The 24,734-nt window shown below is 40.5% G+C and overlaps 1 pseudogene; it reads left to right on the plus strand.

Annotated features, from left to right (window-relative positions):
* Positions 1-4,349: 4,349 nt before the first annotated feature.
* Positions 4,350-6,982, plus strand: LOC147965711 (uncharacterized; annotated as a pseudogene).
* The last annotated feature ends 17,752 nt before the right edge of the window (positions 6,983-24,734 follow it).

Below are 24,734 nucleotides of genomic sequence, written 5' to 3' on the forward strand. Positions count from 1 at the left end.
GTTGCTTATATTGCTACGCTATGCTCGTAGACGTGGTTTGGGTTTGAGTGTATCCATGACAGATGTGAGTTGTTAATTAATGGTTAACTTAAGGTGGCAACTATAATACACATCTGGGTGGATTGAGGCACCTGGGGAACCCAGTGTTGCCTGTTTTTCTGGAAATCCCGGGGTACCGTGTGATTCTCCTATGGACTACCACCCAGGCTTAAAGGGATCATAAGATTTTTCATGCTGGAAACGTCCGTGTGCAACCACATGCCATTATGGGCTCTGGCATAGTTGAGTAAGTTGTGGGAAACCTTTCCATGATGGGCTAGCAGATGTAGGGGATCATTGGTGTATAGGCCTATCTATCGGTTAAGGGGACCTCTTCGGAAAGACTGTGTCTCGGTCATCCGTTTCTCAAACATTATGTAGTGCGATAAATCCAACGGAGGAGATCGAGTCTTGTGGGGAAAAGTGCATAAACCTCTGTAGAGTGTACAAATAATCATGGTTAGCCGTGTCCCCGGTTATGGACATCTTGAGTATCTAGTTCTTGGATTATCACGTGGATCTCATCACTCTTAATATAATTTACTTGAGTTTAATGATGATGCTTAATTGGGATTGAGTTGGGTGAACCTTCTCAATGTTTAACAACCACCATTATAGTTAAATAGAATTTAATCCTTTGTTGTAGGGAAAAATTGGCTTTCCGCAAAACATATTAACCATACAGCCTCCACCAGCCATATATGTATATAGTGATAGCTTTATTCTGTGCATTACTCTTTTGTGTTGCCTTGCCAGCATATTCCATGTGCTGACCCGTTTTGGGCTGCAACGTATCATGTTACAGACTTTTCAGACGACGAGTAAGGAGCCTTAGGTCGTGGTCTTTCACTCAGTGATGCCGTTGGAGTTGATGGACTCACTTTATCTTCCAAGCCTTTCGCTGTTATCGTATTACATGGCCTTAAGCCATATTTATTGTAATAACCTCTCTTTTGAGACATTCTATGTAATAAGTGTGTGATTGTTACTCTGTTATAAATCCTTCAAGTACTGTGCGTGTCAGCATTACTGATCCACAGATGACACTGATGCACATAGATCAGACTGTTTGAGGTCTGGTCGCTACAAGAATAGATTGTGAGAAACAAACTGTGGGTGCTAGTTTTGGTAAGGAGTCTCATGAGTTTAATTTTTCCAAGTTTAGTATAAATCTTCATGAAAAAGAATTGCCTAGTAAAGATGAATTAATTGGTCTTGCATCTATTGTTGTAGCACCTACTGACCTCTTAGAACAATATTTGCTAGACCATGAGAATGATTTACATATGCATGAAAGAAATGAAATAGATAAAAAAATTCTTTGAACAACGTCCTCTGCTTAAACACAATTTGCCTATTGAAACTCTAGGAGGTCCTCCTCCACCCAAAGGTGATCCTGTGTTTGAATTAAAACAATTGCTAGCCACTTTGAAATATGCTTATCTTGATGAAAAGATGATATATCCTGTTATTATTAGTGCTAACCTTTCAGAACATGAAGAAGAAAGATTATTGAAAGTTCTAAGGAAGCACCGGGCTGCTATTTGATATACTCTTGATGATTTAAAGGGCATTAGTCCCACTCTATGTCATCACAAAATTAATATGGAACCTGATGCTAAACCCATTGCTGATCACCAACATCGGTTAAATCCGAAGATGAAAGAAGTGGTAAGAACGGAAATATTAAAACTTCTGGAAGTAGGTATAATCTATCCTATAGCTGATAGTAGATGGGTAAGTCATGTTCATTGTGTTCCTAAGAAAGGAGTCATAATTGTTATTCCTAATGATAAGAATGAAATTATTCCACAAAGAATTGTTACATGCTATAGAATGGCAATAGATTTTAGAAAATTAAACAACGCAACTAGAAAATATCATTACCCTTTGCCTTTTATTGATCAAATGCTTGAAAGATTATCTAAGCACACACACTTTTGCTTCCTTGATGGATATTCTGGCTTTTCACAAATTCCTATTTCTCAGCCTGATCAAGAAAAGACCACTTTCACTTGTCCCTTTGGAACTTATGCTTATATACGTATGCCTTTTGGTTTATGTAATGCACCTGCTACCTTTCAAAGATGTATGACTACTGTATTCTATGACTTTTGTGAAAAGATTGTTGAGGTTTTCATGGATGACTTTTCTTTTTATGGGAAGTCTTTTGATGATTGTTTAAGCAATCTTGATTGAGTTTTGCAGAGATGTGAACAAACAAATCTAGTCCTGAATTGGGAGAAGTGCCACTTTATGGTTAATGAAGGCATTGTCTTGGGTCATAAAATCTCTGAAAGAGGTATTGAGGTGGAGAAAGCTAAGGTTGATGCAATTGAGAAGATGCCATGTCCTAAAGATATAAAAGGTATTCATAGTTTCTTTGGTCATGCTGGTTTTATAGGAGATTTATCAAAGACTTTTCAAAATTTTCTAGGCCTCTCACTAGTCTCTTGCAAAAGGATATTCCTTTTGGTTTTGATGACGATTCTTTAGAAGGCTTTGAAACACTCAAGAAAGCCTTAATTTCTGCACCTATTATTCAACCACCTGATTGGAACTTGCCTTTTGAAATTATGTGTGATTCTAGTGATTATGTTGTTGGTGCTATTCTAGGACAAAGAGTTGATAAGAAACTTAATGTAATTCATTATGCTAGTAAAAATGTAGACAGTTCTCAAAGAAATTATGCTACTACTGAAAAAGAATTCTTAGCAGTATTGTTTGCTTGTGATAAGTTTAGACCTTATATTGTTGATTCCAAAGTAACTGTTCACACAGACCATGTTGCTATTAAATATCTTACGAAAAAGAAAGATGCTAAACCTAGACTTATTCAGTGGATTCTCTTGTTACAAGAATTTGATTTACATATCATTGATAGAAAAGGAGCTGAGAACCCAGTAGCAGATAATTTATCTAGGCTTGAAAATGTGCTTGATGACCCACTACCTATTGATGAAAGTTTTCCTGATGAGCAGTTAGCTGCAATAAATGTTTCTCAGAATACTCCTTGGTATGCTGACTATGCTAATTACATTGTTGCTAAATATTTACCACCTAGCTTTACATACTAACAAAACAAAAAATTCTTCTTTGATTTAAGACATTACTTTGGGATGACCCACATCTTTATAAAGGAATAGATGGTATTATTATACGTTGTGTACCTGAGCATGAACAGGGACAAATCCTATGGAAATGTCACTCCGAAGCTTATGAAGGGCATCATGGGAGATAGAGCTGCTCATAAGGTATTGCAGTCTGGATTTTATTGGCCTACTCTCTTTAAGGCTGCCCGTAAGTTCGTCTTATCTTGTGATGAATGTCAAAGAATAGGTAATATCGGTAAGCTTCAAGCAATTCCTATGAATTATTCACTTGCTGTTGAACCATTTGGTGTTTGGGGATTTGATTATATGGGACATTTTCCTTCCTCTAATGGGTATACACATATTTTGGTTGCTGCTGATTATGTTACTAAATGGGTAGAAGCTATTCCAACCAGTAGTGCTGATCACAACACCTCTACTATTAAAATGCTTAAGGAAGTTATTTTCCCAAGGTTTGGAGTCCCTAGATATTTAATGACTGATGGTGGTTCACACTTTATTCATGGTGCTTTCCGTAAAATGCTTGCCAAGTATGATGTTAACCATAGAATTGCATCACCCTATCATCCTCAGTCTCAGGGGCGAACCCACGTTAACCCACCAGGTAGCATAGGACACCGGGTAAAAACTCTTTTACCTTATATATATAGAGCCCATATACAATGGGACACCCCTAATTTTCCTAGAAGGACACCCGTACATCACGCAAGTGTAGCCCAGTTGTAGCAGTGCGTGACGCCGTATCAATTGAGGCAGCCACGAAGGCCCAGTCCAGCCTGTCCAGGATACGAGTAGTACATTGATCGATACTTGCCTCGGCCCTTCGCTTCGCCTGTTCATCTGCTCGACTTTGCGCTTCGTGCCTTTGTTCTTTCGCCTTCCTCTATATCCCCGTACGTTGAACACGCCGCCTATCGGTAGATCGCGGCAAGTCACCGAATCAGTGGAGAAAAGAAGGCACAGTTATGCTGCATCAGACCCCCAATTCGATGTGCCTCTGTGGCTCTGCCTCAACCTTTTGTAAATCTTCTTCTAATTATTGCTTTGTCTCTCTAACCCTAGGGAATTAGGGGTACTGCCGTACTGAATATTATTAGAGATTTTGACTGTATTGGGTAATTGAACTATTTGAGATGATTGTGCACGAAGTGGAGACCAATATTGCAAAATTCTAGGACGGCTGGCAGCATCAGCACCATGTCAAGTATGTTTTATACTACAACCGTGCAATTCTAAATCAAGTATTATGTACGTACACATGATTCTTAGTTTTTTTCTTTCATGCAAATTTTAATTATCTAAATAAATTGCAAATTTTAGGAGAAGCTCAATTTATGGAAAGGTTTCTAAAAAAGAGGAGAACCTCAGTGCAAGATGAAAATGTTGGTCCGTCACACGAAAATAATCAGAACGATGGCTCAGTTCCGCCACCATCGAATGGACAAATTGATGCATCACCACATGAACAGACTGATGTTCCAGCCCCGCCATCACCACATGGAAAAAATGATGCCTCCACACATGAACCTAGTTCTGCCAATACTACAAGGAATTCATCTCAAGTTGAAGAGATCAATTGGGAAGAAGAAATTCAGTTTGATCCAGGTAAAAGGAGAAGCATAGATGAGTACCATCCCAATCAGAGAGATATGGTAAGAAGGAAGTATTTGGCCAATGGCCCTTTTCAACCTCGTACTGCTAATTTTGAAGTGACAGAAATATGTGGTAAAGGTAGAAGGTTCGTTCGGGAATGGTTTGATGAGTTTGGGAGCTGGCTTGAGTATAGTGAGTCCAAACAAAAAGCATATTGTTTTTGTTGTTTCTTGTTTAGACCGCGCAAGAAGAAAGAAGCCGGATATGATGCATTTGTTGCAAATGGTTGGTCAAGTTGGAATAAAAAATATAGATTAAAGGAGCATGTAGGAGACATCAATAGTGCTCACAACCAAGCAAAAACAGATTGTGATGCTTTGCTGAAACAAAAGCAACACATCTATGTTGCTCTAAACAACCAAAGTAATGTTGAGAGGAATGCTTATTATAGTCGACTAAATGCCTCAATTGATGTTACTAGAGTGTTACTGAAGCAAGGGTTGCCTTTCTGTGGCCACGATGAGTCTAACGAGTCTCTCAATAAAGGTAATTTCAAGGAATTGCATGTTTACACAGCAGAGCAGAATCCGGAGGTAAGAAAAGTTGTGGCACATAATGCTCCAGGTAATAATCAGTTGACTTCTTCAAAGATTCAGAAGGACATAGTTGAATGTTTTGCAAAGGAGATATTGCATTCTATTCTTCGGGAAATTGGGAATGATGTATTTTCTTTGCTAGTTGATGAATCAAGGGATGTGGCTGGTAAAGAGTAAATGGCGGTGGTATTGCGGTATGTTGGTAAATGTGGAAGTGCCATAGAGACATTAGTTGGCCTTACTCATGTGAAGGAGACAACTTCCAATTATCTCAAGTCTGCCATTGATGATTTATTTGCAGAATATAAATTAAGTTTCAAGCAAGTTAGAGGGCAAGGATATGACGGTGCGAGCAATATGCGAGGTGAGCTTAATGGCTTACAATCCTTAATCATGAGAGAGAATAGCACATCATATTATGTTCACTATTTTGCCCATCAGTTTCAGTTAGTTGTTATGGCTGTTGTTCAGAAGCACAAATGCATCGGTAATTTTTTTGATATGATCTCAATCTTATTGAATGTGGTCTCTGGATCCTCAAAGATAAAGGACATGATTCAAGACAAACATAAAGAACAAGTGTGTGAAGCTTTAGGTTGTGGACTGCTAAAAAGTGGGACAGGATTAAATCAAGAACTAGCTCTTCAAAGACCTGGAGACACTCTATGGAGTTCTCACTACAAGACACTTAAGAGTTTGATTGATATGTTCCCTATAGTTGTCAAAGTGCTAGAATATGTGGAATAAGAAGACAGGGATGACACAAATAGAAGGCAGGCATGTGGTCTTCTTGTTTATTTTCAGTCTTTTTTATTTTGTGTTCTACTTACAGCTTATGTCCACTATATTGATAATCACAAACACATTATCATTGGCTCTACAACGGAAGAATCAGGACATTGTGAACGCTATTAATTGTGTGAATTCAACCAAAGCCTCCTTGAATGATCTAAGGAGAAATGGATGGGAATCTGTCCTACATGAAGCATATGTCTTTTGTGACAAGCATGACATTTCCAAGTTGCAAATGGAAGACCAATATGTGAACTCAAAGAAGCCATGACAAAAAGAGGTATCACTAATAGGCATCATTATGAAGTGGATTGTTTTAATGATGTTATTGATTGGCTGCTTCAAGACCTTGATCATCGCTTCAATGAGAAAAATTCTGAACTACTTGTTTGCTCAGCGGCTTTGAGCCCAAATGAATCATTTGATGATTTCAACTTAGAGCATTTGATGAGTCTAGCTAAACTTTATCCAAAAGATTTTGATGATGGAGAACTCAGGGACCTTAGGCATCACCTTCATCTTTACATTGCTGATGTCCGAGCAGATGATCGCTTCTCTAGATTAAGTAATATTTGTGAGCTCTCTCAAAAACTGGTGGAGACAAGAAAAAATATTGTCTATCCCTTGGTTTATCGACTTTTGAAGCTAGCACTAGTATTGCCTGTTGCCACTGCTACGGTTGAGAGAACTTTTTCAGCTATGAGAATTGTAAAGACATATTTGCGCAATCGTCTTGGTGACGACGCCTTAAAGTACGACCTAATTTGTTATGTGGAGAAAAGCGAAATGAGGAAGGTTACTAATGATGCGGTAATTGATCGATTTGAAGCCATGAAAAAACGTCGGTAACCATTTTAGGAAGGTAATGGTTTTAACTTACTTATTATTACGCAACTGTAATTAATATGTTACTAAGTGGTTTTGTTTCTTTTTTATTTGTAGGCAATCAGGATCTAGTGTTGCATTTTCCTGTTGGTGGTTATACTTTATTCAGATTTTGGACACTTTGATTTTCCTTTAGTATTCAATTTCCTACGATCAATTAATATTTCAAGTGAAACCCTTTATTCTGGATCATCGGTAAGCACATTCACAGTTATATCGTATTCTATGTATATTGTATTGTTAACTGATACTTTTAGATATATTAGTATGTCATATCCAAATATACGTGATAGACATGGGACCCCGGGTCATTTTTATCCCGGGTCCGCCCCTGCTCACTCTAGTGGTCAAGTTGAACTTAGCAATAGAGAAATGGAATTAATTTTGCAAAAGACTATTAATAGGTCCAGGAAGAATTGGTCTAAGAAGTTAGATGATACACTTTGGGCTTATAGAACAACATATAAAAATCCTATGGGTATGTCTCCTTATAAAATGGTTTATGGAAAAGCTTGTCATTTGCCTGTTGAGTTAGAACATAAAGCATTTTGGGCAATCAAAGAACTCAATTATGACTTCAAACTTGCTGGTGAAAAGAGGTTATTTGATATTAGCTCTCTAGATGAATGGAGAACCCAAGCTTATGAAAATGCAAAATTATTCATAGAAAAAGTTAAAAGGTGGCATGACAAAAGAATCCAAAAGTGCGAGTTTAAATTCAGAGAATAAGTTCTTTTGTACAACTCTCATTTTAGATTCTTTGCAGGAAAACTCCTCTCAAAATGGGAAGGCCCATATGTCATCATGGAGGTTTATCGGTCTGGAGCCATCAAAATAAATAATTACGAAGGTACTAACCTGAAGGTTGTCAATGGGCAACGAATAAAGCAGTATATCTCAGGTACAACCATTAATGTTGAAAGTAATATTATCCAAACTTTGACATCGGAAGAACACATAAAAGAGTCCTTAAGGAACTAGAATCATGAAAATAAGGAGGTACGTGATACGGTAAGTAAACGGACTCTGAAAAATCCACAAAAATATTTTTTATTAGTTTTGGAATATTTAAGAATTTTGGAAATAAAGGAACTTCCAGGAAGCATCCCCTGGGGGCGCCCAGGTGGGTTGTGCCCACCTGGGACACCTTCCGGACTTTGTTTTTCTACAGTTTGCTTGTCCCCCAAGATATAAAAAATCTATATATACTTCCCGAACCTGTTGATCACCGTATCACGGAGAAATCCCCTGTTCCCTTTTTCTTACTGTTTTCTGTCAGATCTGTTGAGCCAAGCATCATGTCTTCTTCTACCTCTAACAACGTGGAAGAGGATGCTTGGTTGATGAAGATCAAGTTGAAGAGAGAAGAGCATGTGGAAGCCGTCAGAGGAGATGAGAGCAAGGAGGTTACCGTGGATCAACCTCAGGCCTTCGAACAAGCGCTGCCAGTTGAGGAGGAGGAGGAAGATATCCTTAAGCCTTACCTTACTCATCTTAGTCCTTCTGAGATTGAAGCCTTTCGCATCATTGAAATAGTTCACATACAAAATAAGTATCTCACTCGTGAGAATATTCTCCATCAAGAGCACATCTCCCACCTCCGGAGCGTCATCCGTCGATTGGAGAATCTTTTGATCCTTAAAGATAGGATCACTTCATCACCACCATCATCTTCTTGACCACCAAAGGAGAACTGAGTATCGGGTATGGGCACTCCCCTTGGCTTTCGCCAAGCTTGGGGGAGGTGCCCCGGTATCATATCATCCCACTATCTTTTTGCTTTTACTTATTTTAGTTCGATCTTTTTCTTTAGATGAATAAAAGTTTAGTTCGATCCTTTCTTCTTTTGAGAGTTTGCTTAGTGATCTATCCTTGTAATCGTGTGCAAGTTATATAATAAACTTTAGTTTGAGTTTTTGCTTTCTTAATCTCATGTTGCAAAAAAAGAATAAAATAAAGGAAATAAATAATGAAAAGATCATATACTAATCCTATGGTAGGTGATGGCACCACATAAGGAAAAGTATAAGTAGAAAATTTTATTAGAGATTGACAAAAATAGCATTAGTCAATGATGCCACTCATGAAAGAATTAATCAGGGAAGAGAAGATTCACATATAAATATACTATCCTAGAAATCTTTTGTGATTGTGAGCCCTCATCAAAATATTATATGCCAAAATCGTTGACGTTGGACAAGGAAGACAACTTAATGATTTATGCTTGTTCACATTCACACAGAAGTCATATTGTCATGGATCCTTTAACATGTGGTGCTTGCCCCTATCTTTGCTAGCCAAAAATTCTGCACTAAGTAGAGATACTACTTGTGCATCCAAAAACCCTTAAACCCAAATCTTATTTTCAAGAGTCCACCATACCTACCTAGGGATTGAGCAAGATCCCTCAAGTAAGTTGTCATCGGTGCAAAAAGGTGATGTCTACTACACAACCTTCTTCTTGTAGATGTTGTTGGGCCTCCAGTGTAGAGGTTTGTAGGACAGAAGCAAATTTCCCTCAAGTGGATGACCTAAGGTTTATCAATCCGTGGGAGGCGTAGGATGAAGATGGTCTCTCTCAAACAACCCTGCAACCAAATAACAAAGAGTCTCTTGTGTCCCCAACACACCCAATACAATGGTAAATTGTATAGGTGCACTAGTTCGGCGAAGAGATGGTGATACAAGTGCAATATGGATGGTAGATATAGGTTTTTATAATCCAAAATTATAAAAACAGCAAGGTAACTAATGATAAAAGTGAGCAAAAATGGTATTGCAATGCTTCGAAACAAGGCCTAGGGTTCATACTTTTACTAGTGAAAGTTCTCTCAACAATAATAACATAATTGGATCATATAACAATCCCTCAACATGCAACAAAGAGTCACTCCAAAGTCACTAATAGAGGAGAACAAACAAAGATATTATTGTAGGGTACGAAACCACCTCAAAGTTATTCTTTCCGATCAATTCATTGGGCTATTCCTATAAGTATCACAAACAGCCCTAGAGTTCGTAGTAAAATAACACCTTAAGACACACATCAACCAAAACCCTAATGTCACCTAGAGATCAATCCATTGGGCTATTCCTATAAGTATCCATGGGTATGATTATATGATATGCATCACACAATCTCATATTCATCTATTCAAACCAACACAAAGAACTTCAAAGAGTGCCCCAAAGTTTCTACCAGAGAGTCAAGACGAAAATGTGTGCCAACCCCTATGCATAAGTTCCCAAGGTCACGGAACCCACAAGTTGATCACCAAAACATACATCAAGTGAATCAATAGAATACCCCATTGTCACCACAGGTATCCCACGCAAGACATACATCAAGTGTTCTCAAATCCTTGAAGACTCAATCCGATAAGAGAACTTCGAAGGGAAAACTCAATTCATCACAAGGAGATAGAGGGGGAGAAACATCATAAGATCCAACTATAGTAGCAAAGCTCGCGTTACATCAAGATCGTGCCACGTCAAGAACACGGGAGAGAGAGAGGGAGAGAGAGAGATCAAACACATAGCTACTGGTACATACCCCCAGCCCCAAGGGTGAACTACTCCCTCCTCGTCATGGAGATCGCCGGGATGATGAAGATGGCCACTGGTGATGGACCCCCCCTTCCGGCAAGGTGACGGAACAGGGTCCCGATTAGTTTTTGGTGGCCACAGAGGTTTGCGGCGGTGGAACTCCTGATCTAGGTTTCTTTTCGAGGGTTTCTGTATTTATAGGAATTTCTGGCATCGGTCTCATGTCAGGGGGTCTCCGAGTCATCCACGAGGCAGAGGGCGCGCCCAGGGGGTAGGGCGCGCCCTCCACCCTCGTGGATGGCTCGGGACTCTTCTGGCCCAACTATTTTACTCCGGAGGCTTCTTTTGGTCCATAAAAAATCATCAAAAATTGGCACGTCAATTGGACTCCGTTTGGTATTCCTTTTCTGTAAAACTCAAAAACAAGGAAAAACATAAACTGGCACTAGGCCCTAGGTTAATAGGTTAGTCCCAAAAATCATATAAAATAGCATATAAATGCATATAAAACATCCAAGATGGATAATATAATAGCATGGAATAATCAAAAATTATAGATACATTGGAGACATATCAAAAGGCAATAAAAATGGCTTCTAAAAGTGTGAGATCATTTAGTGTAAGAGAAAATTGGGCGTTGCACGAACTTGTGATGGTGAAGAATAAAAGCGACAGACTACATAATAAAGGTCACTATCACAAGGGGCAATGTAACGTGACGTTCTTTTGCACTAAGGGATTGAGCATACAAACAAATAAGCGCATGGCAACTTCTGCTTCCCTCTGTGAAGGGCCTATCTTTTACTTTTATGCAAGAGTCAAAGTTTTTCTCTCTATTCCTTTTATTTTTCTCCTTTTGTACGCATCATGTGGTGAGGAAAGATCTAGGCACACATGTCCAGTTGAATATGGGTGGCATGAGTTATTATTGTTGACATCACCCTTGAGGTGACTACGTTGGGAGGCGAAACCATAAGCCCCTATTGAAAGGATCGAGAAGAGGTGTCTAGAGGGGGTGAATAGACTCTTAACAAAGAAAAGTAGCAGTTTTTAGTTTCCTCAAGTTAAGGTGGAGTTTTAGCACAAGTTTAAACATTCACAATACATTTCAAGCAAGCATGGCAAGAGTATATGAGCAGCGGAAAGTAAAGCATGCAAGTTGCAAGAATGTAAAGGGATGGGATTGGAGTATGCAAACGCAATTGGAGACACGGAGATTTTTGGCATGGTTTCGATAGGTGGTGCTATCGTACATCCATGTTGATGGAGACTTCAACCCACGAAGGGTAACGGTTGCGCGAGTCCACGGAGGGCTCCACCCATGAAGGGTCCACGAAGAAGCAACCTTGTCTATCCCACCATGGCCATCGCCCATGAAGGACTTGCCTCACTATGGTAGATCTTCACGAAGTAGGCGATCTCCTTGCCCGTACAAACTGCTTGGTTCAACTCCACAATCTTGATGGAGGCTCCCAAGTGACACCTAACGAATCTAGGAGACACCACTCTCCAAAAGGTAATAGATGGTGTGTTGATGATGAACTCCTTGCCCTTGTGCTTCAAATGATAGTCTTCCCAACACTCAACTGTCTCTCATGGATTTGGATTTGGTGGAAAGATGATTTGAGTGGAAAGCAACTTGGGAAAGGCTAGAGATCAAGATTCATATGGTTGGAATGGAATTTCTTGGTCTCAACACATGAGTAGGTGGTTCTCTCTCAGAAAATGTATGCTGGAAGTGTAGGCACATTCTGATGGCTCTCCTTACTAATGAAGGAAGTGTGGAGGGGTATATATAGCCTCCACACAAAATCTAACCGTTACACACAACTTAGCAAACTCGGTCAGACTGATTTAGTTCAAAATGTGAACGTTAGGATTTTTGGTGGGACCGATATGATCAACTCGGTGGGGCCGATGTGCTAGGGTTAGGGTAAAACCTCAACTCGGTTTGACCGATTACACAAACTCGGTTTGACCGATTACACAAACTCGGTGGGACCGACTTTGGTAATAAGCAAAACAGAGAGTTGGTCAAGCAAACTCGGTGGGACCGATTGCATATCTCGGTGGAACCGAGATTATTGCAATAGGTAACAGAGAATTTGCGAGCCCATCTCGGTGAGATCGAGACCCCATCGGTGAGACCGAAGTGACTAGGGTTTCTGGCAGTGGCTATGTCAAGTGAACTCGGTGGTGCCGGATAGATCAAATCGGTGGGGCCGAGTTTGACTTTTGGTTTGGGACATATGTGGATATGAGAAAATGGTTGAGGGCCTTGGAGCATAACAGTAAGCACTTTGAGCAAGCAAGCCATTAAGAAACACCTCATCCCCTTTTAATAGTATTGGCTTTCCTATGGACTCAATGTGATCTTGGATCACTAAAATGAAAATATAGAGTCTTGAACTTTTGAGCTTGAGCCAATCCTTTGTCCTTAGCATCTTGAAGGGGTTCCACATCCTCTTGTCCAAGCCACTCCACTGTTGAACTCATATGAAATATGCTAGATAAAAGTATTAGTCCAACAAGAGGTATGTTGACATTAATTACCAAAACCACCCAGGGAGCACTTGTGCTTTCAATCTCCCCCTTTTTGGTAATTGATGACAACATACATCAAAGCTTTAGATAAAGATATAAAGAATAGTATGTAAAGCTTTGGAAAGACATGCAACATTCATAGGCTCCCCCTACATGTATGCAATCATGTAAATATAGAGTATAAGAGCATGTGAATGCATAAGCATGATAGAGCAAGCAATGAGATACATGTATCTTGGCTATATGCATCAGAGCAAATGATGTGAATATAGAAATTGTACCTTCATGTTCATGAGTCCTTCTTGCAAACAATATGTACATCAACAAGAGATCATCATGCACATGAGTGTGACGCATATACTTACCTTGTGGTCTTGAGCTGGCTTTGGAAGAGATGAACCTGAGTAAACATGGTTAGATAACACAGATACATCTACTAGACAGAGCAAACAGTAAACCACAAGAGTACCAAGACTGGGATGACATGCAGTAAGTGAGTACTAGGTACTCTATTAGATATAGACATGTCCCCAAAGGTAAATATATGCAATGAATTCAAAGATTTCCTTCCCTAGAAGTCTTTCTCCCCCTGAATCTTATATTGGGTAATGGGAGAATATAGGGAACAGAAAAATTAGAGCAAAACATATCAGAGCACAAAAACAGAAACTAACATGTCTTTCCCCTCTTAAAGACATGTGACTTATCTCCTCTTGAATACCAAGCATCTGGGGTCTCTCTCTTTGTTTGATGTGATCAAGCATTTCTCCCCATTGAAGTACTCTCCCCCTTTTGAAGTAAGTAAGCTTTGATGTGACCTCTCTCTCCCCCTTTGATATCAATTTCCAAGAAGGGATCTTCTAGAGTGTGAGTCAAAATAGGTTTGGTCCTTGAGTTACAAAGCAAAGCAACATATAGAATGTGATGCTGGTAGAGGACAAGAATCATTGAGTGGAGCTGGAACAAATATGCAGGACGCAAATGACAAAGTGTCTACTCAGCACTGAAATCGGTAGCACCGAGTTGTTTACTTCAGTAGCACTGAAATGGTTCGGTTTGACCAAAAGTATCAATCCGGTGTGTCCGAGTTCAACACAGAGACAACATTTTGTCACCTCATCTCACTAGGAAAATAAAATCTCACAAAGATTTGCGAGGAATTAACTGAAGGATTTGCAATGAATTAGATGCAGGGAATGCAGAACAGAAATTAAAATAAAATAAAGCAATCTAGATGAAGTTTTTTATTGAAGAAGGGGAACAAATGTGCAAGAGACAAATGCAAGAACACAAAGAAACACTGGAGAACTTCATCAAGAATTGGTCGGCGACAAAGTCACCTATGTTAGAGTATATTGACTAAGGAGTCAAGTGAGAACACTTGATCATAGGTCATACTCATCGTTTTAAGCTCAAAATGGGGTTACCATTTTTCATTTAAGCATTTACCCATGACTTGGGGTAAAGCTTCTCTAAGGTGGAATAACATACCTTGGGTGGTGTGATGTCTACTACACAACTTTCTTCTTGTAGACGTTTTTGGGCCTCCAAGTGCAGAGGTTTGTAGGACAGTAGCAAATTTCCCTCAAGTGGATGACCTACGGTTTATCAATCCGTAGGAGGCGTAGGATGAAGATGGTCTCTCTCAAGCAACCCTGCAACCAAATAACAAAGAGTCTCTTGTGTCCCCAACACACCCAATACAATGGTAAATTGTATAGGTGCACTAGTTCAGCAAAGAGATGGTGATACAAGTGGTATGTGGATAGTAGATAAAGGTTTTTGTAATCTGAAAATATAAAAACAACAAGGTAACTAATGATAAAAGTGAGCACAAACGGTATTGCAATGCGTTGAAACAAGGCCTAGGGTTCATACTTTCACTAGTGTAAGTCCTCTCAACAATAATAACATAATTGAATCATATAACTATCCCTCAACATGCAACGAAGAGTCACTCCAAAGTCACTAATAGCGGAGAATAAACGAAGAGATTATGGTAGGGTACGAAACCACCTCAAAGATATTCTTCCCAATCAATCCGTTGGGCTATTCCTGTAAGTGTCACAAACAGCCCTAGAGTTCGTACTAGAATAACACCTTAAGACACAAATCAACCAAAACCCTAATGTCACGTAGATACTCCAATGTCACCTCAAGTATCCGTGGGTATGATTATACGATATGCATCACACAATCTCAGATTCATCTATTCAACCAACACATAGAACCTCAAAGAGTGCCCCAAAGTTTCTACCGGAGAATCACGACGAAAACGTGTGCCAACCCCTATGCATAGGTTCATGGGCGGAACCCGCAAGTTGATCACCAAAACATACATCAAGTGAATCACGTGATATCCCATTGTCACCACAGATACGCACGGCAAGGAAGTACCACCCCATAAGGAAGAAGGATCCGCGCCGCCGCCCCACGCCGCCGCCGCAGCTCTGCGCCGCCGCCGTCGCCCCACCCCGCCGCCCGAGCAACAACCCCACCGGATCCCCACCCCACTGGATCTTGCCTCGCGCCGCTGGTCTTTTTCGATGAACCGGTAAAAACCGCCGCCATTGCCCGGTTTTTTTTGGTTTCGTTTGGGTCGGTTAAGATCGATTTTTTCAGTTTTGCTAATTAGCGAACATTCGCCCAAACGCATCTGTTAGCGAACGCGTTCATTCATTTTGTCTCTGATAACAAACGTTCGTTCATTAGTCTTTTTCTTTTTATTTTATTTTCGGCTAGGGACATATCCGCGACTATTTTTTTCGCAGATTAGGCCCTGATCTTCGAACCCTCGCAACTTTTTAACCGTTCGTCCAAATCGAGTGAAACCAACGCCAAAATCTTCGTCTCGGACCCTTCTTTCTAGTTAACCAACTTGAACATGATTTTGACAATTTAAAATTTGGTTTCAAGCAGATTTTAATTCAAACTTCTTTTGATCGTAGTTTGAGTTCCGTAGCTCTGATTTGATTGATTCTTTTTGCAAATCGAAACACTTCAGTTAAACTTTTAGTTTGGACTTTCTCATCTGAGTTTTAACCTTGCACCTATGCGTGAGTTATTATGTATGATATTGTTTGTTTGCGATAGAATTTTTGGAGTGCGAAGCATGCTACTACGAGTCACTAGGGTTTGCAGATCGTCAGCAAGGCAAGTAACACTTTGATCATACTTCTTCATTACCCAGTTTGTATGCATTAGTTTCAATCCTCAAACACTGCCTGGTTAGGATGTGATAACATGTGGGTATTGGGAAGTAGTTGATGAGGTAGAACCTATTGTCCTTTATTTAAACCCTGGGTGTTACTACGTTGTGTATACTACTATGCTATGCTCATAGACGTGGTTTGGTTTGAGAGATTCATGACAGTTGTGGGTATTACTATGAACTAAGGGTTTATCTAAGGTGGCTACTTTAACACACATCTAGGTGGATTGTTTGTGGGCACCTGGGGAATATAATGTTGTCCAAGGAGATCCTGGGGAATCCGCGTGATCACCTATGGTTCGCCACCCAGGCTCAAAGGGATCATAAGATTATTCATGCTGGAAACTTCCATGTGCAGCCACAAGCCATTATGGGCTCTGGCATAGTTGAGTAAGTTGTGGGAAACCTTTCCATGATGGGCTAGCAGATGTAGGGGATTGTAGGTGTACCGGCCTATCTATCGGTTAAGGGGGCCTCTTTGAAAAGACTGTGTCTTGGTCATTCGTTTCTCAAGTACTGTGTGTCAGCATACCGATCCAGGGATGACACTTAAGCACAGAGACTTGATCCATTCGGGTCGGGTCACTACAATTAGCAGGCTAATTATCCTATTATTAATAATCCATTTATTAATCTAATTTACATTTCATATTAAGCACACAATATATTTCATTTTCATAATTGAAATACATCAGAGTACAACATCATATAGCTTCAGCACTCAGCTACCCCACTACACAACTGCACCAGCACCAAGTTTCACATGCAACATCTATAACCTTTCAATATTAGCACCATAGACGGTACATAGACATATGTATCTCATTTGGAAAACTGCTGAAGCAGAAGGCGAATATTGAGCCTTCATTGATGTTGAAGGTCTTTGCAACTTTAGGCGAGTGCCTGTGGATGATTGACCGTCCATCCTTCGTCCTCTTCAGGAACACTTCAATATTGAACCATGGGTGTTGTCTGAATACCTTCCTCGCCTCCTGACCATACAGGTGGTTTGAGAGGTAATCATCAGTGAACTACTTTGGAAAGGCCTGAAAACAAGGATGTGCATAAATATCTTCTCTATATTGGAAATGGGGCAAAGGAATAAAAAAGGCAAGGTATAATAGTTAGTGCCATTCTGTAGTGAACTGATGTCTTCTTCATTGTGCAGACAAAGATCTTGTTGTTTTTTGTCGCTAATTTCTTGATCCTAACAATCTTTCTGAGTTTCTTGACTTGACTGATATTCATGGACAACTCATTCCCCATATGCAAAAAAGGTCGAATAGTGGGTCAAAACCACTGACAACAGGACCTACGTGTGCAAGACCAAATTGTTAAAAACCTAAATATTAGAATGGTTCCTGCAATTGCACAATAATGAGCTATTAGACAAAGGACCATGCATGTGCAAACCTCGATTGTAAAACTCAGTACTTCCCATTGTTTCCCTGCAACACATATAAGGTAGTTAGTCATCAGGTTAAGTGAGGGTTCGCATGCTATCAGTAAAATATGATGATGAAAAATAAGCACATTGTAGATTCATCAGATTAATTCAAGCTACATGGAAAACCCATTTATCCAAACCAAGCATGATTAAGAACTAGGAAATATAGCACCTGTATATGTTTCTCATGTATTAAGTGTAGCCAAATTCGATTTATTCCTCACATGCACAACAATACAAAATTCTACCCACGACAATTGGACATCGCGTTGCAGAATTGAACCAAGAAGTTAACTAAACACCACAACAAATGAACCAAACATTAACTGAGCTCCACATCACAATATGACATATCCTAATAGAAGATCAGACAGTTAACCAAACCAAGCATGCTTACCAACTTGGAAATGTAGAAATTGTATCTGTTTCTCATGTATTGAGTACAACCAAATTCAATTTATTCCTCACATGGTATACAATAACATAATGCACCCACAACAACTAAACATCACATTGCAGAATTGAACCAGATAGTTAACTAAACACCACAACAAATGAACCAAATATTAACTGAGCACCACATTGCACAATATAACATACTCCTAATAGAAAATGAGAGAGTTAACCAAACCAGTCATGCTTAACAACTTGGAAATATAGCAATTGTATTTGTTTCTCATGTACTTAGTACAACCAAATTCGATTTATTTCTCACATGGTATACAATAATAGAATGTACCCACAACAATTGAACATCGCATTGCAGAATTGAACCAAATAGTTAACTAAACACCACAAGAAATGAACAAAACATTAACTGAGCACCACATTGCACAATGTATAACATACTAGAAGATCAGATAGTTAACCAAACCAAGCATGCTTGACAACTTGGAAATATAGTAATTGTATTTGTTTCTCATGTATTTTGTAAAGAAAAAATCAATTTATTTCTCACATGGAATAAAATACAAAATTGCACCCTAAAGAATTGAACATCACATTTGCAGAACTGAACCAAATAGTTAGCTGAACATGACAACTAATTAACCAAACAGTTAAAAGGGTGGGCTCGAGAAAACGCCACAAACTGTCGTTTAAATCAGCCAACCGCGTTGCCTCGTCGGCGCACGAGGCGTCGACGGTGGCCTCGACGGTGAGCTGCTCCTCCAAGATCTAGGGGTCAGCATGAATAGCAGCCATCCCGACCTCATCCACGCGTGCGGCTGCGATTTGCTTCTCCGCTGCCAAATGCTCCTTGAGATCCTGGCTATACTACGTGCACCATGGCTTAGGGTGATGCTTATTTAGTGGAGGGGTCGGTGATTTGGGTGGAAGGTGTCGCACCGGCGGTCGGGGCATGTGGGATGTGGAAGGAGGAGGAGGATGGGGGTTAGGTGTGGATTACCTGCCTGGATAGACGAGGTCGAGCAGCGTGAAGGAGGGTCGCCGAAGAGGAGGTGGCGCTACAAGCAAGGAGTGAAGGTTTCAACTTGGAAAGGAAGGCAAAAACAGGGGAAATGTGGCTTTTGGTAAGGGGGAGGGTAGGGAGGTAGATATTTTCGCGGAAGCCAGAAATTTGGAATCAGTTCAACGAAAAAACTAGCGCGCAAAGTGTCATCAGACATGGTCCCTTATTCAAAACTGTGTACGATATGTGAACATCACAAACGATTCAGATAGCTTAACCCATGTGTGATGAGATTGAACGTAAAAAATTTTGGTTTGAATTTCCCTGGTTACAGTGATCATCCACGTCATTGCATAATTTGGGTACACAAAGGGGACTACAACACACCCACACTTCTTAATCGAGCAAGTTCAACAATTAAACAGAGCTAGCTGACCTAAACATTACTCTAACAAATTAAAGACCGGCTCTCTTAATTAAATAAAACAAAGAGTACTACTACGGCTGGTGCTTGTCGATCTCCGCTGCGTCCTCCATGTCCAGCTCACGCCTGACGATCTCCTGGGGAAGGGGCTCCATGGAATCCATCACACCATACTCGTTAAGCATCTCACCATCCGCATCCGCCATATCTTTGGAATAGGCCACCACGAGCTGGGCGTGGGCGGCCATGATCTGGGCTTTGGCGAGCTCCGTCGTGGCAAGGTATGCCGCGCAGGAATGGATGGCCGCTCGAACACTCTTTGCGATTGCCAACTCTTCGGCCGTGGGTCACCGACCATTGTCGGAGAAGCTTCGTTCGATTTGTGCGGTGACCACTATGAGCTGGGCGTGTGTGGCCTCAACATGGTCGTGGGCGGCCTCCATTGGGGCTAAGGCCGCCGCTGCGGAACGGATAGCTGTTGTGCCGCTCTCGCCAGTTGCTATCCCTGAGGCAGATGTTGCCGCCGCCGCCTGAGAAGCAATAGTGGCCGTTTGGGCTGCCTTGGCCGCCTCGTCACAGATTGCGGTCGCCCTCACGGAGCTTGTTAGCATGCGCCTGGCTGCTGCGGCCGCGCTCTTGCCGGAGTGGGCCACCGAAGTTGCCCTCACGATGCGGGTCCATGTCCCCATCTTTCATCGATGACGATTGAATAGTGAAATGATATTTTGGGAGCGAGCTAGTGTGCTTGACACGCCGGCTGCGGATTGTAGCCGTCGCAATTTCTAGCGTAAGCCGTATGCGTACTATACTCCGACGGTGCTCCAAGATATTTTGTGTTACATCTCACATGGTTAGTGATAATAAATTGTGTGTGATCTACTTGATTTTTCGTCTTGTTTGAATTACATAATGGGGTCACAGCTGCAAAGGATGGTGTTTGAATTGCTAGAACTTTTATCTGTAGTGAAAATGCAACTATAGGTGTGTCGTCAAAAAATTGGAATTATTCAGGGTTTGTTTGGACGTTTTTATACATTAAATTGGTTTTGTAGGCATTTCAGGTGCATAATTCAAATTTGAACTACATGCACATGCTCTAGTGTATATAAACGGGTTGAAAAATCAAATTTGTGTCCTTGGTTGCATTCTTCGGTCCCATGCAAGAAATGGGAACGAATGTCAACCACCCTGCCACCGTCACTCGGCCGCAAATATTGAGATACCTGGTTTTAAATTCTAGTAAATGCATAACTCGTATGAAATTCATAGAACTTGGCATGCTATCATGGAGCGGCACCAACATGCCGTGGTAAATTTTTGTCCCATTTGGGGCAGGTTTGGGTATAAGCTTCTCACAACTAGCCTGATGGTTTCGGTAGGGAACGTGCCACCTTTGGGGACGGAACGATATCTCTTGCCTCTTATTGCTTTTAAAAAAATTCTAGTGTCAACATAGAACAACAGGAGTGTTGTGTTAAATTTTGGAATTTTTCGGGGTTCGTTCGGAAATTTTTATACATTAACTGAGTTTTCTAGGCATTTTATGTGCATAATTCAAATTTGAACTACATGCACATGCTCCAGTGCATATAAATTGGTTGAAAAATCAAATCTATGTCCTTGGTTGCATTCCTAGTCCCATGCAAGAAATGGGAATGAATGCCAAACACCCTGCCATCGTCACTCGGCCGCAAACATTGAGATACCTGATGTTTAAATTCTAGTAAATCCAAAACTCGTCTGAAATTCATGAAACTTAGCATGCTATCATGGAGCGGCATCAACATGCCATGGTAAAAAATTTGTCCCATTTGGGGCAGGTTTGGACATAAGCTTCTCACAAACCAGAGCTTCTCACAACAAGCCTGATGGTTTCGGTAGGGAACGTGCCACCTTTGGGGACGGAAGGATATCCATTGCCTCTTATTGCTTTTAGAAAATTTCTAGTGTCAACATAGAACAACAGGAGTGGTGTGTTAAATTTTGGAAGTTTTTGGGGTTCATTTGGAAATTTGTATACATTAATGGGTTTTCTAGGCATTTTATGTGCATAATTCAAATTTGAACTACATGCACATGCTCCAGCGCATATAAATTGGTTGAAAAATCAAATCTCTGTCCTTGGTTGCATGCTTAGGTCCCATGCGAGAAAAGGGAATGAATGTCAAACACCCTACCACCGTCACTCGGCCACAAACATTGAGATACTTGGTTTCTAAATTCTACTAAATCCAAAACTCATCTGAAATTCATGAAACTTGGCATTCTTGGTGTTTTCATAAAATCGTTCTTGTTGGTATTGAAAAAATCACACAACTTGGTGTTGAAAAATAATTGTTGTTGGTAGTGAAAAAATCACACAACTTGGTGTTTTCTTGAGTCATCGTGACTACACAAACAAGATTGCACACAAAACTAGATCTGACGAGAAAATGGCAAACGAAAAAGAGGGCGAATAAAACAACAAATTTTTGTGAAGTGGGGGAGATGAAAACGAGAGGCAAATGGCAAATAATGTAAATTCCAAGGGGATGAGATTTGTTATTAGGAACCTAATAGATTTTGATGATGTCTCCCCGGCACAGGCGCCAGAAATTGGCCTGTGGACGGGAGACTATCTTGACTTGATCCTCCCCGTCAATGGTGCCAGAAATTCCTTTTAATGTCGCTTGAACTACGTCGGTATTTCCCCAAAGAGGAAGGGATGATGCAGCACAGTTACGGTAGGTATTTCCCTCAGCTATGAAACTGAGGTATCAATCCAGTAGGAGAACCAAGCAACACTATGTAAACGGTACCTGCACACAAAGAACAAATATTTGCAACCCGATGATTAGGAGGGGTTGTCAATCCCTCTACGGGTAAAAAGATAGATAAATTTGTGGTAGATTGGATAAATAGATCTCGATAAAATGTGAAATAAAAGATGCAAATAAAAAGTGCAGAAAGCTATTTTTGGGTTTTTGGAATAATAGATCTAAAACTAAAAGTGGCAAATAATAGATTGGAAAGCAAATATGATGAAGAATAGACCCGGGGGCGTAGATTTCACTAGTGGCTTCTCTCAAGAAATAGCACACGGTGGGTGAACAAATTACTGTTGGGAAATTGATAGAACCTCAAATAATTATGACGATATCCAGGCAATGATCATTATATAGGCATCACGTCCAAGAGTAGTAGACTGACTCCTGCCTGCATCTACTACTATTACTCCACACATCGACAGCTATCCAGCACGCATCTAGTGTATTAAGTTCATGGAGAAACAGAGTAATGCAATAAGAACGATGCCATGATGTAGACGAGATCTATTCACGTAGGAATAGCCCCCATCTTGTTATCCTTAATAGCTACGATACATGTGTGTCTTGCTGCCCCTTCCGTCACTTGGAAAGAACATCGCACGATCGAACCCATCACAAAGCATCTCTTCCCATGGCAAGAAAAATCGATCTAGTTGGACTAACTAAACCTAAGATTCGAAGAAGAAATACGAGGCTATAAATAATCATGCATATAAGAGATCAAAAGAAGACTCAAATAATATTCATGGATATAGATCTGATCATAAACTCAAAGTTCATCAGATCCCAACAAACACACCGCAGAAAAGAGTTACACATCAAATAGATCTCCAAGAGACCATTGTATTGAGAATCGAAAGAGAGAGAGAGAGAGGAAGCCATCTAGCTACTGACTATGAACCCATAAGTCTATAATGAACTACTCACGCATCATCGGAGAGGCACCAATGAGGATGATGAACCCCTCCGTGATGGTGTCTAGATTGGATCTTGTGGTTCTGGAACTTGCGATGGCTGGAATTGTGTTTCGTCGTCTCCCCTAGGGTTTTTGGAATATTGGGGTATTTATAGGGCGAAGAGGCGGTGCGGGAGGCCACCGAGGTGGGTACAACCCACCAGGGCCCACCTAGGCCCCCAGGCGTGTGCAGGTGGGTTGTTTTAGCCTCTGGTACTTCTTTGGCCCATCTTGTGTCTTCTGGTCCATAAAAATTCTCCAAAAAGTTTCGTGCATTAGGACTCCTTTTGGTATGGATTTTCTGCAAAGTAAAAAACAAGCAAAAAACAGCAACTGGCACTGGGCACTATGTCAATAGGTTAGTCCAAAAAATGATATAAAGTTGCTATAAAATGATTGCAAAACATCCAAGAATGATAATATAACAACATGGAACAAGCAAAAATTATAGATACGTTGGAGACGTATCACCCACACAATAAAATAACAAGTGAAATATGTGTCAAACATGCACAACCAATTCTAGCATCTATCAAGAAATTGGCGATGACTAGGTCATCTATATATTAGTATATTGACTTAGGAGTCAAATGAGAACATTTGATCATAGGTCATACTCATCGTTTAAGTACAAGTGGGGTTGCCACTTTTACATAAAGCATCAATGTGTTCACACCATTAGAGTTGCTTTAGCTCAATTTTTAGAGCAAAGCCCCCCTACATGTGATATCCCCCCAAAGAGGGATGAACTAACCTTGGGTTTTGTCAATGATGACTTCATGTAGATAGTGAAGATGTGGATGCTCAATGTTGATGTCGATCATAAAGAGTTCAGAGCAATCCTTTGGATTTTTGCACTTTCAATACCTACATGTGTTAGTCCCACAAGGAACATACAAGGATATCCATAGACATAGAGTAAGTTGCACATATGATGATGTCCATGAAAGCATTAGGTTACCTTGTATCTTGTCATACCAACAAGAGGGTGTTGTGACTCCATGAACTTAGTGCAATATGTGAAAGTTGGTTGCACAAGTCCTTGTCAAATTGAATATGGGTGAAGTATGTTGGCGGAGTCACCCTCAAGAACACTCTGGTTCTTCTTTGGGACCCACATCAACTTTATGGGAATCCTTGGAGTTCTAGTTGAACTTGATGAAGTAGAGATCTTGAAGTAGTTTTGGGAACCCACTTGACCATGGCTTTTGGTGCTTCTTCAAATGAGTCAATCTACTCTTGAAGCTTGTCCTTGCCTTTTAGCTTGTGGTCTTGTGGTGGAAGATCATCTTGAGCTTGTGTCCCCTCAAAATAAGTGGGGTCATACTTCTCTTGTTGAGGAACAAACTTCGTCTTGGGGTATTGATCTTC

This window comes from Triticum urartu, chromosome 6A (genome assembly GCF_056163025.1).
Source record: "Triticum urartu cultivar PI428250 chromosome 6A, HENAU_Tu73, whole genome shotgun sequence".
In the NCBI taxonomy this organism is placed as follows: domain Eukaryota; kingdom Viridiplantae; phylum Streptophyta; class Magnoliopsida; order Poales; family Poaceae; genus Triticum; species Triticum urartu.